This window comes from Tamandua tetradactyla, chromosome X (genome assembly GCF_023851605.1).
Source record: "Tamandua tetradactyla isolate mTamTet1 chromosome X, mTamTet1.pri, whole genome shotgun sequence".
Taxonomy (NCBI): domain Eukaryota; kingdom Metazoa; phylum Chordata; class Mammalia; order Pilosa; family Myrmecophagidae; genus Tamandua; species Tamandua tetradactyla.
In genome coordinates, this window is record NC_135353.1 from 169,682,689 (window position 1) to 169,698,145 (window position 15,457).

The following is a 15,457-nucleotide window of genomic DNA, read 5'->3' on the forward strand; positions in this document are numbered from 1 at the left end:
TTGGATTTCACCAGTTTTTTCTTAATGTCCCTTTTCTGTTCCAGTTTCAAACCCAAGGTCCTGTTTAGTTGTCACATCTCATCAGTTATCTCTCACCTGGGACAGTTTCTCCATCCTTCCTTCTTTTTCTTGTCCCTGATAGTTTTGAGGTATTTTGTAGAATCTTGCTCAGTTGGAATTTGGCTGATGTTTCCGTCATGGTTGAACATTTTTTTGAGTTTAGGGTAAGGACATCTGAGGTAAAGCGCCCTTCTCATCACATCATACCAAGGGCTCATGTTATCAACAGAACTTATCAGCGTTGTGCTGAGCTGTCTGATACTGTGTTTGTCATATTTCTCCACTGTAAGCTTATGTCATGAGTTTCCCTATAGTCTATTCTTTTGAAGCAAATCTCTAAAGTACAACACACACTCAAGGAAATAGGGCTGGAGGAGTTAAATTCCATATAGCATGGGGAGTATCTGCATACATTTTTTTGGAATTCCTCCGAAAGGAAGATTTATCTCTTCTTCCCAATGTATGCATGTATTTAACAAAATTTTTATATTGATACAAATTCTTGGATATTTAGTTTATATTTTGGCTTCTAATCTGATACTGTGTCCCTTATTCTGTTACTTCTTTTACATTAATTTTGTTGCCATTGCTTAGCCATTGAGGAACACTTTCATTTTGAGAGGTCATAAATGAGATGCATGGATATTAAAAACAACTAAAGGGAGGATAGCATCCAGGCTTTGGGCATGGAAGGATGGACATACTCTGGGAAGCCATGGGGTCCACATGGCCAGCCTTTGGTTCTATGAGTTTGACCTGGCAATCAATTTTCCCTTATATTTATTAATCAGCGCCAGCCCACCCTGGGGACCCAGGGATATTCATTTACAAAGACATGGTATCTACCTGGCAGTCTCAGTGGGCTAGCAACCTTCACATCATCCTTGGCAGGGTTGGGTTGCATTTTTCCAGCACGTTTCCATGCAGGAAGCCGACCAGTTATACCACGAGTTGGGAGTGGGGTAGAAACCATTCCTTCCTGGAAGTTCTCTTTCTGGCTTTCCGTAAGTAGGTATACCCTGGGGAGGACGTGTTACTGACTGGAAGACTTCCCAGAGGCCCTGATGAATCAGGTTGTAATGTGATGCTCTATGCACAACCATGGGCATCTTCTCACCATGATCAATAATTTAACAGTGATCTTCTTCACATTATGATACGCATCTCTATATATTGCTAAATGAATTTTTAATCTGCATACAGGTGGAGACCACTTCCATCCTTCTTAAGCGGTTTTCATCTTGGAATTCCAGGAACCGGTTTCATTTTATGAATAAGTCAGAGAAGCAAAGGCAGTATATGTCTCCTCACAGAGAAGGAATAAGGAACATTATAGAAAATAGAGTTCTGAAAAGAAAATAAAACACAATCATTTCTTAGGCCAATAGTTAAGCAGCAAACGATTTGTATAATTTTAGCTAGTCATTTTCTGAATATTTTACACATAGGTGATAGTTATCTATACCTTTGTCTTCACAGCTGTGAATCATATCTCCCTCTATCTCTGCATGTATGTCGCATCTTTCTATATATCATAAATGTTTCTTTATCTATGTGTATCTGCAACTATATCAATGTGATACATTCTTTTCTCTGACTACACTTAATGTCCATGTCATCCTGTATCTCTACCTATATTCTTTCTTTAAGTCTCTGTCATATCGCTCCCTACCTCTACCTCGATCTCTTCCATTCTGAGCTTTGCACTTCCTGTAATTATAAAGCAAAAAATGCTTTAGGATTGTTAGAAATCTTCATAAGTCTTGTTCTCAAGAGCGATAGAGTTTCTTGGAAGAGTATGCCATAATTTTTTTCTTCTTCTTCTTTTTTTAACTGTATAATATAACATATGTACAAAGCAAAGAAAGAAAAAAGCAATAGTTTTCAAAGTACTCTTCAACAAGTAGTTACAGGACAGATCCCAAAGTTTGTCATGGGCTACCATACCATCATCTCAGATTTTTCCTTCCTTTCCATCATCTCAGATTTTTCCAGAACAATGGAGGCCAGAAGGAATATATCTATCTCTATATATTTAATCATCACTTTTTTGTGTAAAAATAACATACATACAAAAAAAAGCAATAAATTTCAATGCATAGCACAACAAATAGTTGTAGAACAGATTTCAGAGATTGGTATGGATTACAATTTCACAATTTTAGGCTTTTACTTCCTGCTGCTCTAAAATACTGGAGATTAAAAGAAATATCATTATAGTGATTCAGCACTCATACTCATGTGTTAAACCCGACCTTCTCTGAATTACTCCACCATTACCTTTTACCTTTCTCCCAGTCTTTAGGGCTGTTTGAGCTATGCTCATTCTAATTTTTTCATTTTGGAAGGGCTATCAATAATAAGGGGTAGGGAGACGGAACTATCTGGTGTTCTGGAGAGGCTGGCCCCTCTGCATTTCAGAACTTATCTAGTTCAGGGACCCATCTGGAGGTTGTAGGTTTGTGGAAAGTTACCCTAGTGCATGGAACCTTTGTAGAATCTTATATATTGCCCTGGGTGTTCTTTAGGATTGGCTGACATGGTTTTGGTTGAGGTTTGGCAAGTTATGATAGGTAGTAATGTTTAACTGAAGCTTGTGTAAGAGTGACCTCCAGAGTAGCCTCTTGACTCTATTTGAACTCTCTCAGCCACTGATCCCTTACTTGTTACACTTCTTTCTCCCCTTCTGGCCAGGATGTTTGCCATAATTTATATAACCATTCCTTTATTTTTTGATATTTATGTTGTTTATACATTTTTGCACCTGGAACTTATTTTTAAACACCTCCAAGTTTTTAAACACCCACCCCACATTCTTTATTACAGGAGCCACATTTATTTTAGCAAATTGTTTAGTCTACCATTTTTATATGTTGTTTTGATTTGTATGCTTTTTTTCTGCAAGTTTTTAAACTTTTGCATGTAATTTAAATCTTACGGAATATTTTCTATAGAACATTTTAAATCTATGCAAACAATAAACAAAACAGGATAATGAGTCCCATATACCCATCACTCCATTTCAGCAGTTATGAGTGCATCGCCTCATCTTTCACCTTCAACTTCATACACTTCCCCTATTTCCATTCCTTATATGGAATCAAATATTTAATATATAGATATTCCACAGGCTTCTCTAAAAGAAATCTTGTTTTCAATACAACCACAGGATCCTTGCGACATGCACACATATCAGCAATAATTCCTCAGTATCATCAACTACACACTCATAAACCCCAAATGAATTTTTTAAATAGTTTGTGAGCTTGAAAAGGTCCACCATGGATTGGTTTTTAAACGCCTTTTAATTGATATTCCCACTCCATCCTTTTCTAGTCGTGCACATTCTTGTTGAAGAAACTGCCCGTTTCTTTTTATTCCATGGAAAGTGAGTTGTAGAATCAGCAAAATAAAGTGCCCAAGAATTGATAAGGACCATGAGCATTTCGGTAACACTCATAGTGCAGTTCCAGAGGAAGGAAGGGCTAATATGGGCAGAGCTGGGGAGCTCCCTGGGGGTACAGGACCTCTTTTTCTCTGCTCCCTTCCCAAGACTAGGCAGTAGGAAGATGGGTTTTGTTCTAGCATTAAAAAATGGAAACAAAGCAAAGCCAAGCAAAACAAAAGAAAACAAAAACAAACACACTGGCTTGCTTGCTCCTATCTCTACCCTCCCCTCATTTTGGCAACCCACAGTGAACTAAATGATGTTATTTCATTGCAGTACCTAGTCCATATTTTTTTAGAAAGAGAAAGACTAAAGAATAGCAGAGTAATCTATGCAATTTAAAGTAGTTGGCTATCATACTTATGCTAGTGGAGACGTGTTCCATTTTAAGAAGTGTTCCTTTCTCTGTGCAGGTACATGGGTATGGTGTGTGTGCTTGAGAAACCTAAGTTTCTATGATATAGAACATGAATATTGAACTCTGTAGAAGATCTATGTAGCAATCATTGTCATTTCTTACAACGATTCATTAGAGATTTTTTTTGAAACGAGTGGTTTCTCCATAGTATTTAAAATGCGATTTGATCTGTCTCAGAAAAAAAGATGTCTGCACCTCAGCATTGTTGATTTTTTGGAGGGGTGGTTCTTTGGGGAGGGGGCGCTGCCCTGTGCACTGTGCAGTGCTGAGCAGCCACCCTGGCCTCTGCCCAATGGGTCCCAACATGTAGCACCCACCCACTCAGCTGTGACACACAAATGACTGACCCTGTGGGGTAGAGGGCACAACCCATCCCAGTTGAGACTCAACCATTGTAAAACAATGTGTACTGCCAGGTTTTACACAGGGAATTTCTTTGCCTTTAGGATTCTATTAGCTCAATCCTATTTGCTTGGCATTCCCAGATAAACTCAGAAAAACTTTGCCGCGAGAAGTAGTAAATACATTATCTTAGAAGCTTTTTTCTTGTGTTGAGAATCCTGTTTATGAATTGTACTGGTTTCAGTGAGAAAATGCTTGATGTTTGGGGAGCGTATTTATACCACACTTTTATTCTAAAAGGAATATGGAATTGATTTATGTAGGTGGTAGCTTTAGAGAAATAGAAAAGAAAAAAACCTAAACTTGATAAATATCTTTCAGAGAAAAGTGCAAAACAATGCAGCGAGCTTATCTAAAATTGGGCAAAATCATGTTGCAAATGAAAATGCGATAAATGGGAAAACTGTCTTTGAACATTTGATGTGCAGAATCTGATTTACAGTTCTACAGATGCGAACAAATTGGTGAGAGCTGTCACTTATTTAGATGTTATTAACATCAATGGAAACACTCAAAATGTGCTGTGCAGAAAATTAAATCTATGACTCACTGAAAACTGTGTTATATTTTCTGAACTGTTACATTGATTGATTAAAATTAGATTCCACAACAGAAGTTGAAGTTGTAAAATTCTGTGATTGAATACAAGATGAATTTATACGGAAAATGCAGTTTTGGGGTTTTTGTTTTTGTTTTTGTTTTATATTACATGGGCAGACCCTGGGAATTGAGCCTGGGTCTCCAGCATGGCAGGTGAGAACTCTGCCACTCAGTCACCGTGGCCCGGGAGGAAAATGTGTTTTTAAACAATGTTTTATGAACCTCAGATACTCTAAATTCATATCACCAATCCCAAAGAAGGCAATGTGATGTTTGTGAGAAATGACTTCATAATAGATTACTTTGTATCATTGTTTTGAATTTTGATAATAAATTGTCAATAAATCAATTTTTAGTAATAAGTTTTACATTTTTATGATGAAAGGATGTATGCAAAAATAGGCACTTTATTCCAATGGCAATAAAATAGCAATAAGCCTTGGTTAATTTAAAATGGCAACTTCAACCACATATGAAGTTTTTAAAAGTCTGAAAACATATTGTCAACTAGTTAATAAGAACTTATTTCTGTAGCATTGGATTGTGGAGGTATGTGCTGATATTTTTCGGTGTACATTTCTTTATTTGTGTTTGTTAAAATGGATAGGTATTATTTTGATTGAGTTCATAACTATAAGTGTTTTCCTTTAAAACTTTAAAAATATTGGTTATATTTTTGAACTGTTGAAACCATGGCTACAGTATTCAAACTGGCTGATGGAACAGGTTTAAAATAAGTTTTTGCTCTAGAAGAAAACCAGTAAATAAGCTAAGCTCCGGAAACATGTAAGAGGAAAGGAAGAGCTAATTTATTATATAGTTGTCTTATCGCACACTGTGTTGGATGAGTGTGTCCAAATTGCTCCCAAAGGCAATTTGGCTGCAGGCGTCTTCACATTTGCGCAGGAAGCATTTTTGAATGTGAATCATGCACATGGCATATATTTCCTTCTTGTTCATCAACAGGATGCAAGTGGTAGAAATGGCCAAGTCATTTTTGTATGATACTAAAATACCTGGTTGTAGGTAAACATGTACTCTCAGCCATCCGAATGCTCTATTTCTATAACATGTTCCAAATACATGTGTGCGTGTGTGTGTTTGGGGTAGGGAGGAGGGCTGGAATTTTCTTGTTCTGTTGGGTCCACGTTTAACATTTTAGAGACTGAAGAAAACATACCATAAGTCTAACTATTTCATTTTATAAATAACCAAGTCACAGAGCTCTTTAGAGGACTTATTTATTTTTTGGCATGGGCAGGCTCCAGGAATCGAACCCGGGTCTCCAGCATGGCAGGCAAGAATTCTGCCATTGAGCCACCATTGCAGTGCCCTAGAGGGCTTATTTTCAATTTTTTTTATTGAGATATCTTCTAGTACCATATAGTCATCCAAAGAGTATAATCAATAGCTCATAATATCATCAATAGCTCATAATATCATCACATAGCTGTGCATTCAGCACCATGAACATTTTTAAAGCATTTGCATCACTCAAGAAAAAGAAATAAAAAGAAAAAACTCATACATCCTATACTCCTTACTACCCCTCCCTCTCACTGACCACTAATATTTCAATCTGCCCAATTTTTTTTTTAACCCCTTATTCCCACCCTATTATTTTTCCCATCTCATCTCTGGGAGTCATGTCCCACATTCCCAGGGAGATTTATACCCCAGGGAGTCATGTCCCATGTAGGGGGGAGGGCAGTGAGTTCACTTGCCAAGTTGGCTTAGAGAGAGAGGCCATATCTGAGCAACAAAAGAGGTTCTCTGGGGGTGACTCTTAAATATAATTATAAGTAGGCTTAGTTTCTCCTTTGCAGGAATAAGTTTCATGGGGGTTGATTGACAGCTCAGCTTATGGAATTGTTTGTCTCCACTGCTTGTGAGACTATCAGGAATTTGCCAGCTGGGGAACTTTACTATTTTAGAGGACTTATAAACATATGCAACCAGTTCTGAGCTGGGATTCAGGGGCAAACCACTGCTTTAACCCTTTTCTGAGTCTTACCTTGATTCTCAGATAATTCTGCAATAGAAGTGGGAATACCGTTGTCTTCTAACTCTCCCCTATTTCACAAGAATTAGAGCTCACGGCATCTTCTCACAGCATCAACCCATCCCAGAGCGAGGGTGGTAACCCTGAGTTTAATTACAGTCCTTTAAAGAGAAACAGTGGGGCTTTCTTTCCCTCAACCATAAAATGAGTGGGCTGGACCATCCTGAAGTCCTTTCTGATCCCAATGCTTTATGATTGGAGAGCTAGCATCATTGCAATTAAGACTCTTGACTTTATTACGGCTCGTTTTAGACAGTGATTAGAATGGCAAACTGCCACACATATTTTCTGAATAAACTTCATTGTGACCTGGTTAAATATTGGATAGAAATCCTGACGAGAGGGCTTACCGGTAGAAATGGTGTGATTTAAAACCATTCAGGAGTATTTGCATACTGGCAGATATCTACACTGACAAAACTCAGGCAGTATCATAAAACCACAGTGTGGTATTTGTTTGAAAATTTGGATTGCATTAAAATTAAACTTGGGGAAGAGTAATATTTGTTATGTCTCATCCTTCCCTTCCATTTTCTTCTGTGCCTGCCTGCTTGGAAACATGGGTTGCAGAAGGGTTTTCTTCGGCTTATGTTCAGTAACTCATTCATAAATTATAAACAGTAAAGCAAAGGAACAAATCCAGTGTCTTTCCCCTCTGATATGGATGAGGTGAAATGAAGCCCAGAGAGCTATGCTTTCTCGTTTCTTATCCCTGAGGAGATATTTCTCCATCTTTACAAAGAGGATTAACATGATGCTTTTAAAACTCAAACTCAGTGTGAATGTCCAAACCTTTTGAAACTTGGTCATGCACGTAATACTTTGAATGTTCTTGCCTGGTGGACACTGGGCTGCCAGTGTATAAGTGGTGGCCAGGGTTGAGGAGGAGACACCCAGGCCCCACCTCTCATTGAGTCCATGGGCTGGTAGAGCATAAACACTGATCAAATGATGACATAAATGTGTCCTAAAATATGATGTGATCACCACACCAAGTGTGGTAGTCAGGATGCACAGTGCCAAATGAACATAAGGGCTCCTAAAATGGGGTGCTGTTGAATAGTCACAGTTCATGGAAAACTTTCTAGGGAATGCCATTGGAACTGAGAGCTGGGAAGGAGTGGAAATAACCTAAAGAAGTGTTGGGGCAGAGAGGAGGATGGGGGCATGTTCTTGTTGAAAGGGGGGACTCAGGCACATTTGAGGGATGGAAATGCCTGAAAAGTACAGGATTCACAGCTGCTATGGAGAAGCCTCGGAGATGTGGCTTAATGGAGATCTTTGGCTCATGATTTCTTGATTTGCCCAAGTTATGATTTCAGATATCGGTGGATGGGACGAGGGTAAACATTCATTCATTTCATTTCTGACTTTCTCAGGATATTTCTCCTGGAAAGGTTGTTACTGGTACCTTAAGTCTTCATTGCTTTTGAGTCCGATCTTTCCGGGGCCATCGTGCTCAAACTTGAGTGAGCATCAGAACGTCCTCGGCTGCTTGTTTTAAGACACAGATGGCTGGGCTTCACCGCCAGAATTTCTGAGTCAGCTTGTCTAAGCTGGGCGCCGGTAAACTGTCAGGCAAATCTGCTGCTATGCCACCAGGGACCACGATCTAGTGTAGGTTCAGGTTATATTCCCACGAGTGACTTGCTTAATTTTTGGACTTCCCCATTATATTTCAGCCCTGAAATTGAATGTTTTGGTGGTGGTTTTAATAACTCTGGGTCTCGTGGTTTGCTTTTGGCATTCAGTCTTGGTCTGCTGATTTACAAGTTATCTTTATGTCTTCAGGTTCCTAGTCAGTGCAAGCCAATGCATATTTATCGGGCATTTTGCAGGTGCTGTGGACTGTGAGAGATGCTATGATTAATAATAACAACCATAAAAACTCACTGATGTGCCCCCATGGCCTTCAACTGCTTGGGTCATAATTTAGAACACTAGAAAATCTGAAGGCAACAGATTGCTCCTATTTCAACAAGCAAAGGCACATTCTGTCTCAATCACAGGTCTGGAAATTCCTGGCTGCATGGATTGATTTTTTCCCTCTGAGAACGAGAAGCCAGGAATCTTGCATCACTGTTAGCCATTCGTTTGATAGTCATACACTGGCATCTTATTTTGAGAAGATCACCATGCTAGATATTGCCAGGGATAGTTAAGATCTAACTCCAGATCTCAGATGAACAAAAATATCTACATTATACGTTACACACACAATATACATTCCATAGGATGATAAAACTATGAAACTTGGGGAACATAGACTGTTTTATACACTTGTATGACATAGGAAATTACATTAGTTATCTATTGCTGCATAACAAATTAGCCAAATCTTAGCATAAAATTTCAAGCTTTTCTTATTTCATGCACTGTCCATGAGTCAGGAATTTGGGATGAGGGAAATGGAGTAGGCATGTATTTTAGTTTTCTGGGCTGCTTAAGCAGGTACCATAAAATGGGTTGGGTTAAACAATGGGGATTTTTTAGCTTATGCTTTTGAGGCCAGGAAAATGTCCAAATCAAGGCATCATCAAAGCAATGCTTTCTTCCCAGAGACTGTGGCATTCTGGAACTGGCTTCTTCTGAGCCCTAATCCATAGCTTGTCACTTGGCAAGGCAAATGGTGGTGTCTACTGGTCTCTATGTCCTCTTCTGGGTTTCGCTGAATATGTCAGCTTCTGTCTACTCTCTCAGTGACTTTCTTTCTCTGTATGAATGCAGTGCTCTTTTGAAGGACTTCAGTAATAGGATTAAAACCTATCCTCATGGAGGTGAGACACACCTTAGTTGAAGTGACATCATCAAAAGGTACTACTTACAATGGGTTCCCAACCACAAGAATGGATTAACTTTAAGAACATATTTTTCTTTGGTACGCATAGTTCCAAACCCTCACATATACCATTCCAGAGATGGGACCTGATAACTATAGGATAGAGAATAATACAGTGAAGTAACTGTCAAAGATTGGGGAGTCCAGTTGAAGGAAGAGAGAGGGTTCAGAATGTCATTGGGGATCCACATAGATGCTCTAGAGATATAGGAGACTGGAAGCAATGAGATTATTCTGGTAATTATGAGATAATTGATGTGCTTTGAGAAATTCTTCTTTGTCAATCCTCACTATTTTCTTTCTTCTAATGTTTGTTTTTGTTGTTTCTGAAACTAATCTGAAATATTTCTAACCAAGTCCTGCTCTCATTCTAATCAGCTTTCCCAAAATCAATGTCTGGATACAGAGTATCTAAGGAGCAGAAAACTCTTATGAAGCAACATTTATTTATTTCCTCCCACCTTCTTTTCACTTTTGTTTCCAACAGACACCAGTAAGGACATGTCAGCAGCTGGACCTCCAGCTGACCCTTGGAGAGGCTGACCCTTCACTGGAGCTCTCATCCTCCTTGGAGGCTCTCAGTACACCTAGACGTGTCCACTAACCCTCATTGGGGAGACTTTCCCCTTCCTTGAATTCCAAAACACTGTGCTGTGCTAGCTCCTTCTGCCTTTCAATTGCTTTAACTAACTTTTCTGACTCTGCTCCTCTTGCCTCTTTAGTTCAAGTTGCTTCCTAAAATCCAGCCGTAGGCTATTTCTGTTCCTTTCATACTCACCGCTGTGACTTTCTATCTACTCATGGTTTAGCAGTCACTTCCACACAGGAGACCCACACATCTCCACTTTCTGCTCTGACTTCACCATCTACTTCTATTCTGCCCTTACAGCTGCCTCTTGGACAATTTTTCCTGTGGACTCTGCCAAAAATTCAAATTCACTGTGTGCAAAATTGACCTGTCATCTTGCTTGCCAAGCTTGCACTATTCCCTGCACTCTGTTTTCCTGCAAATGGTATATTCTCCATTCAATCCCTCATCTTGAACTTTGAGAACCCTCTCATTTGTGTACCTAATGGGATCTAAATGATGTCAAGTCCTCTCCAGTTATTGTCATTTCTTCCTGTCTGACACATCTCTGCCTTTCCCAGTCATCTCTCTTTATGTTTTACTTTTACTATTTTAATATGCTCCTGCCTAAGGCTCTTCATATTTCCCAAGCCATTTAATGAACTTTTCTTGCTTCATCTTCCTAAATAAAAGTTTGCATAACCCATTCTATCATTTGAAAATCATCATCCGTCAGCTATTGTTCATCCTTGAACCTGGCGTTCTCTGTCCCTGTCCTGCACATATCTCTATAACCTGAAGCATCCCTGCTCATTTCTGGATACTTCATGCTCCATTCCAACCTAACATCATTGGGAATTCACTGCATCTTGGTCCTTGGTTTCTTTATTTCTCATTCTTCTCAGCCTGGAATACCATTGCACTTCCTCTCCTGTACGCATACCTTATCCATCATGTAGCGTCAACTTTGGTACTTCTCCCCTCCCTGTCTCTGATATGCATTATCTGCTTTTCCATGTGATCATCATTAATTTTCACCCAAGGAGCCAGGTGACGTGGTATTTCCTAGATATATGAATGTCAGGTGATTGCTTAATTTTTTTGTATCTCAGTTTCCTCATCTGGTGAGAGGGCTATGAAAATTGTACCTACCTCTAGGAATGTTAACAGATGAGTTAATTAAGCATGTAATGTGCTCTAACATACAGGCACATAGTAATTTCCAAATAAATATTACTTATTATTATTATATGGTTCATGTTGTTGAAAGGGGGCTTTTTATGATATTTATCATCAAATCATCCTCATGTTCCTCTTTCTTAGTCTAAAATGTTTTACAAAAGATGACTTTCCCTTATGCTTGGAAGAAACCCAAAATTCCTTTCTCTTGTCTACTTAGCTTTAAATCATGAGTTTCTTGCCCATCTCTGCAGCTCCATCCCTTGGTGGCATTCTCTCCTCACTCATTGCATTGCTGGGTGTTTTGGGTTGTTCAAGATGCTGGAATGCAACCAAGAAATGGGTTGGCTTTTTAACAAAATGGGGATTTATTAAGTTATGAGTTACAATTCTAAGGCCATGGAAATGTCCAAATTAAGGCACCATTAAGAGAATACCTTCTCCATGGTATCTGGTGTTCCTCTGTCACATGGGAAGGCACTTGGTGACATCTGCTGGTCCTTCTCTCCTAGGTCTCATGACCTTTAGCTTCTGGTCATGTGTGAATTCTCTCCTAGCATCTCTGGGGCATCTTTCCCTCTCTGTGTCCTTTTGGTTTCATCTCTCTGGGCTCTGAGCTCTTTGTCTCTCTTTCTATGTTTCTTTCCAAGCTCCCATAGAAGGGTTCCATTAAAGGATTAAGATCTACCTTGAATTGGGTGGGTACATCTCCATGGGAGAATCCTAATCAAAAGTTCCCACCCACAGTAGGTTTGCACCCACAGGAATGGGTTAAAAGAACATGGCATTTCTGAGATACAAAACAGTTTCAAACTGACCTTACTGGTATACCAGTTGTTTTTTGCTTTTATGACCTCACCAAGATTGTTATCACCTCAGGACATTTGCACATCCTTCTCCTTGCCTGGTACACCTTCTCTTCTCTATTTAAAATGGATTCCACCCCCTTGTTTGCATGTTTCATCTTGATGTTTATTTCTTTCTAGGTACTTGCCCCACTTTGAAATCATTTTTTTTTTGTCTATTTAGTGAGTAGAATTATTTTCCCCACCTTTCTTTAAAATGTATGTTTCATGACTCTTGGCATAGATCAGGGTCTCAATGGGTAACTGTTGAATAAATTAGATACCAGTCACTCTAAAGACATTTAATGAATGAATGTGAAATTCAAATGCTGCATTGAAAGGACAAGTGTCAAAAACTCAACCATCCCAAATTTCCTTAGACATGTAGCCAACTCAGAGAAACTGTGAAGGAAGGAAGCCTTTGATCATTTATACAAGTTATGTGTATTTGTCTGTGTGTGCATGTGTGTAGGAAGTGTTTTCCATACCTATGGGAAAAATTGTCTTCCTTAGTTATTCAGTGGGGTGGTTGACTATTGTGGTAGATTGAATTACGTACTGTAATATGGACAGGTTCTTAATTTGCACCCCTGTGGGTGTGGATCCACTGTAAAGAGGACCTCTTGAAGATGTGATGTTAGCTAAGGTGTGACCCAGCTAAATGAGGGTGGTCCTGAGTCTGGATTCCTGGAGTGCTTTATAAGTAGAATTAATTCAGACATAGTCAGAGAAAGCCATGGGGAGAAGCTAGAAGCCAGAAGGGTGTGGGAACCAAAGAAAGAAGAGGACACTGCCATATGATTCAAAGAAGGGACACAAACCAAGGAATTCTGAGCAGCAGTAGCAGCAGCAGCCAGTGCCAGAATGCTATAGATTTTGGGTAGATTTTTGCCTTGATTTTGAACTTCTCTTAGTCTCAAAACCATGGGCCAATACATTCCCATTGTTCAGACTAAACCATTGTGTGGTATTTGTCATAGCAGCCTGGACAAAGACAACTCTCATTTTTTTACTGAAAATGTATCAATTGCTCGATAAACTTATGATACTCATTTCTAAATGCCTATTTATTCTTTAAAATCTTGTATTTATATTCCTAGTGATGTTTTTACATTTTCCCTGTATTTTTTTTTAAAGCTATAACAGAAAGAACTTTGTCAGAGTTCTCATTCTGATTCTGCCTAGAAAATTGAGAGTGATAAATTTTAGGAATGTGAAGGGTCTGGAGTTTAAGCATTTAAAGTCTTTCATCAGTCTGATGTGCAATATTATTTATTTTCACTTTTTTCTGTATGAATGGATCTATGTGGTTATAATTTTGTTGAAAAGATTTGGGTCAAAACTATCAGTGTGGTTAAGTAATGAATTACTTGACAGTTCATTGGAATAGTGAGATTATTCTGGGTGAACAGAATTGTGCAAAATGGAGTATCTGTTTTTGTTTACCCTTTTAAAATTCCAAATCTAAATATTTTTCTCTTCATGCTAGTTTTCTTGACTGTCATAATGCTAAAAATTAAACAACCAGAACATTCAATTTAAAAATTGGGTTCAAATTCAGTTTTTATTAAATATGTAACTTTTTGAAAAATGAATCCATTTTAGCAGATTGTCCTTTTTGGGAGAGGGAGATATATTTGGTATAGATAAATTAGGGTGCAAATTAAGATGAATTACATTAAATATCTGGACATACATGGAATGACCACACTGAAGCCTACAGATAACTTCTTTTCTCAGATGAACATGCCTTTTTGATGTAGTGAGCAAATAAATCTGTCAAAATCAAAAAACAGGAGAAACCACTCCTGTTTTCCTACTTGAAATTTTATAGGTCACTGCAACCCAAAGGAAAGCAAAATAAACCCTGAACCATCCTAGGATTTTTTCTTTATTTTAAAAATCTCTTTCAAAATATCTTTAGATTTTTAACAGAACTTTCCTTTTTTCTGACTTCTGAGTAGCTCTGGATGCAGCCATTATTAACGAGCACTGCCAAAGCCTTTGGGACTGGTCTGGCATCATGGCACAGACGTCTTAAGGTCTCTGCAGGTCTGGTGTCCTTTCTACCCTGAGTTTTTCCAGAGGCGTGCTTCTGACAAGCTTGGCCATGCTTTCCTTTGTCTTTTGATATCAGCTCCAATGCTACCTCCCATGATCTTTTCAGAGCTGTCACCTCCTGTGAGCCTGGCATGCTGCATTCTTGTCTCACCTCATACATGAGCTCTGACCTTTGTAAGCACTTGCTTTAGTGATGCTCTCCCATGAAGAGAGCAGGCTCCTGGAGGGGATGGAGGATGTCAAATTCATCTATGGAAATCCTTCCCTGTCCTGCTTTCTCATTTGTGGTCTGTGTTTAGCAAATACTTTGAAATGAAATAACTTAGGATCTCTAGACAACATATAGTAGAAATTATTTTGCCAAAAGGGAATAAAATCCTATGAGTATCTTACTAAAAAGAAACACATATCCATGTCATTCTATATGGAAATACTTATATCCTTTTACCTTTCATCTTAGGTATCTTGTTGACCTGCTTTCCAAGGCGAGTTGGAATGGCCATGGTCATCCCTTTGAACTCCAAAATCTTCAGTTGCAAAGAGGAAAGTCTATGGAGAGGCTTATTTGCGACATTATCCTAGTGTGGAATCTATCATTCTTAGCTTCAGCATCTGATATTCCTTGAAAGGTGTGTATGCTTTGATCAGTATATGGTCTGTGTCCTAAGATACCATCAAAGAGATATATAAGATTTTTATGGTCACCTTCTCAGATAGCTAGTACTTCATAAATACTGGTTTAATAAGTACTTTCCTTCATTAGTCCACCTTGATTATTTGAAAGCAATCATCATGCATGCCATAAGATTTTTAAAGTATGTGCTTTTATACTTAAATCAATAACTTATTTACTAGTATAAGTCTTTATAAACAATACATATATGGTAGGAGATAGTTTTTATCTGAAGCATTAGACTGTAAAATGTAATTTCTTATGAATTTAAAGCTAATGAGCCAGTTAAGTCATAGCAATCT

At 38.5% G+C, this 15,457-nt stretch overlaps 1 protein-coding gene across 7 annotated transcripts in view; it reads left to right on the forward strand.

The window, feature by feature from the left end:
• Positions 1-15,457, forward strand: part of NLGN4X (neuroligin 4 X-linked) — a 327,716-nt gene that overhangs the window by 15,333 nt on the left and 296,926 nt on the right. For all 7 annotated transcript variants that reach the window (XM_077146947.1, XM_077146948.1, XM_077146949.1 and 4 more), the window contains one exon: positions 14,943-15,111. The gene's annotated coding sequence lies outside the window, so the exon portion shown is untranslated. The remainder of the gene's footprint in view (positions 1-14,942; positions 15,112-15,457) is intronic.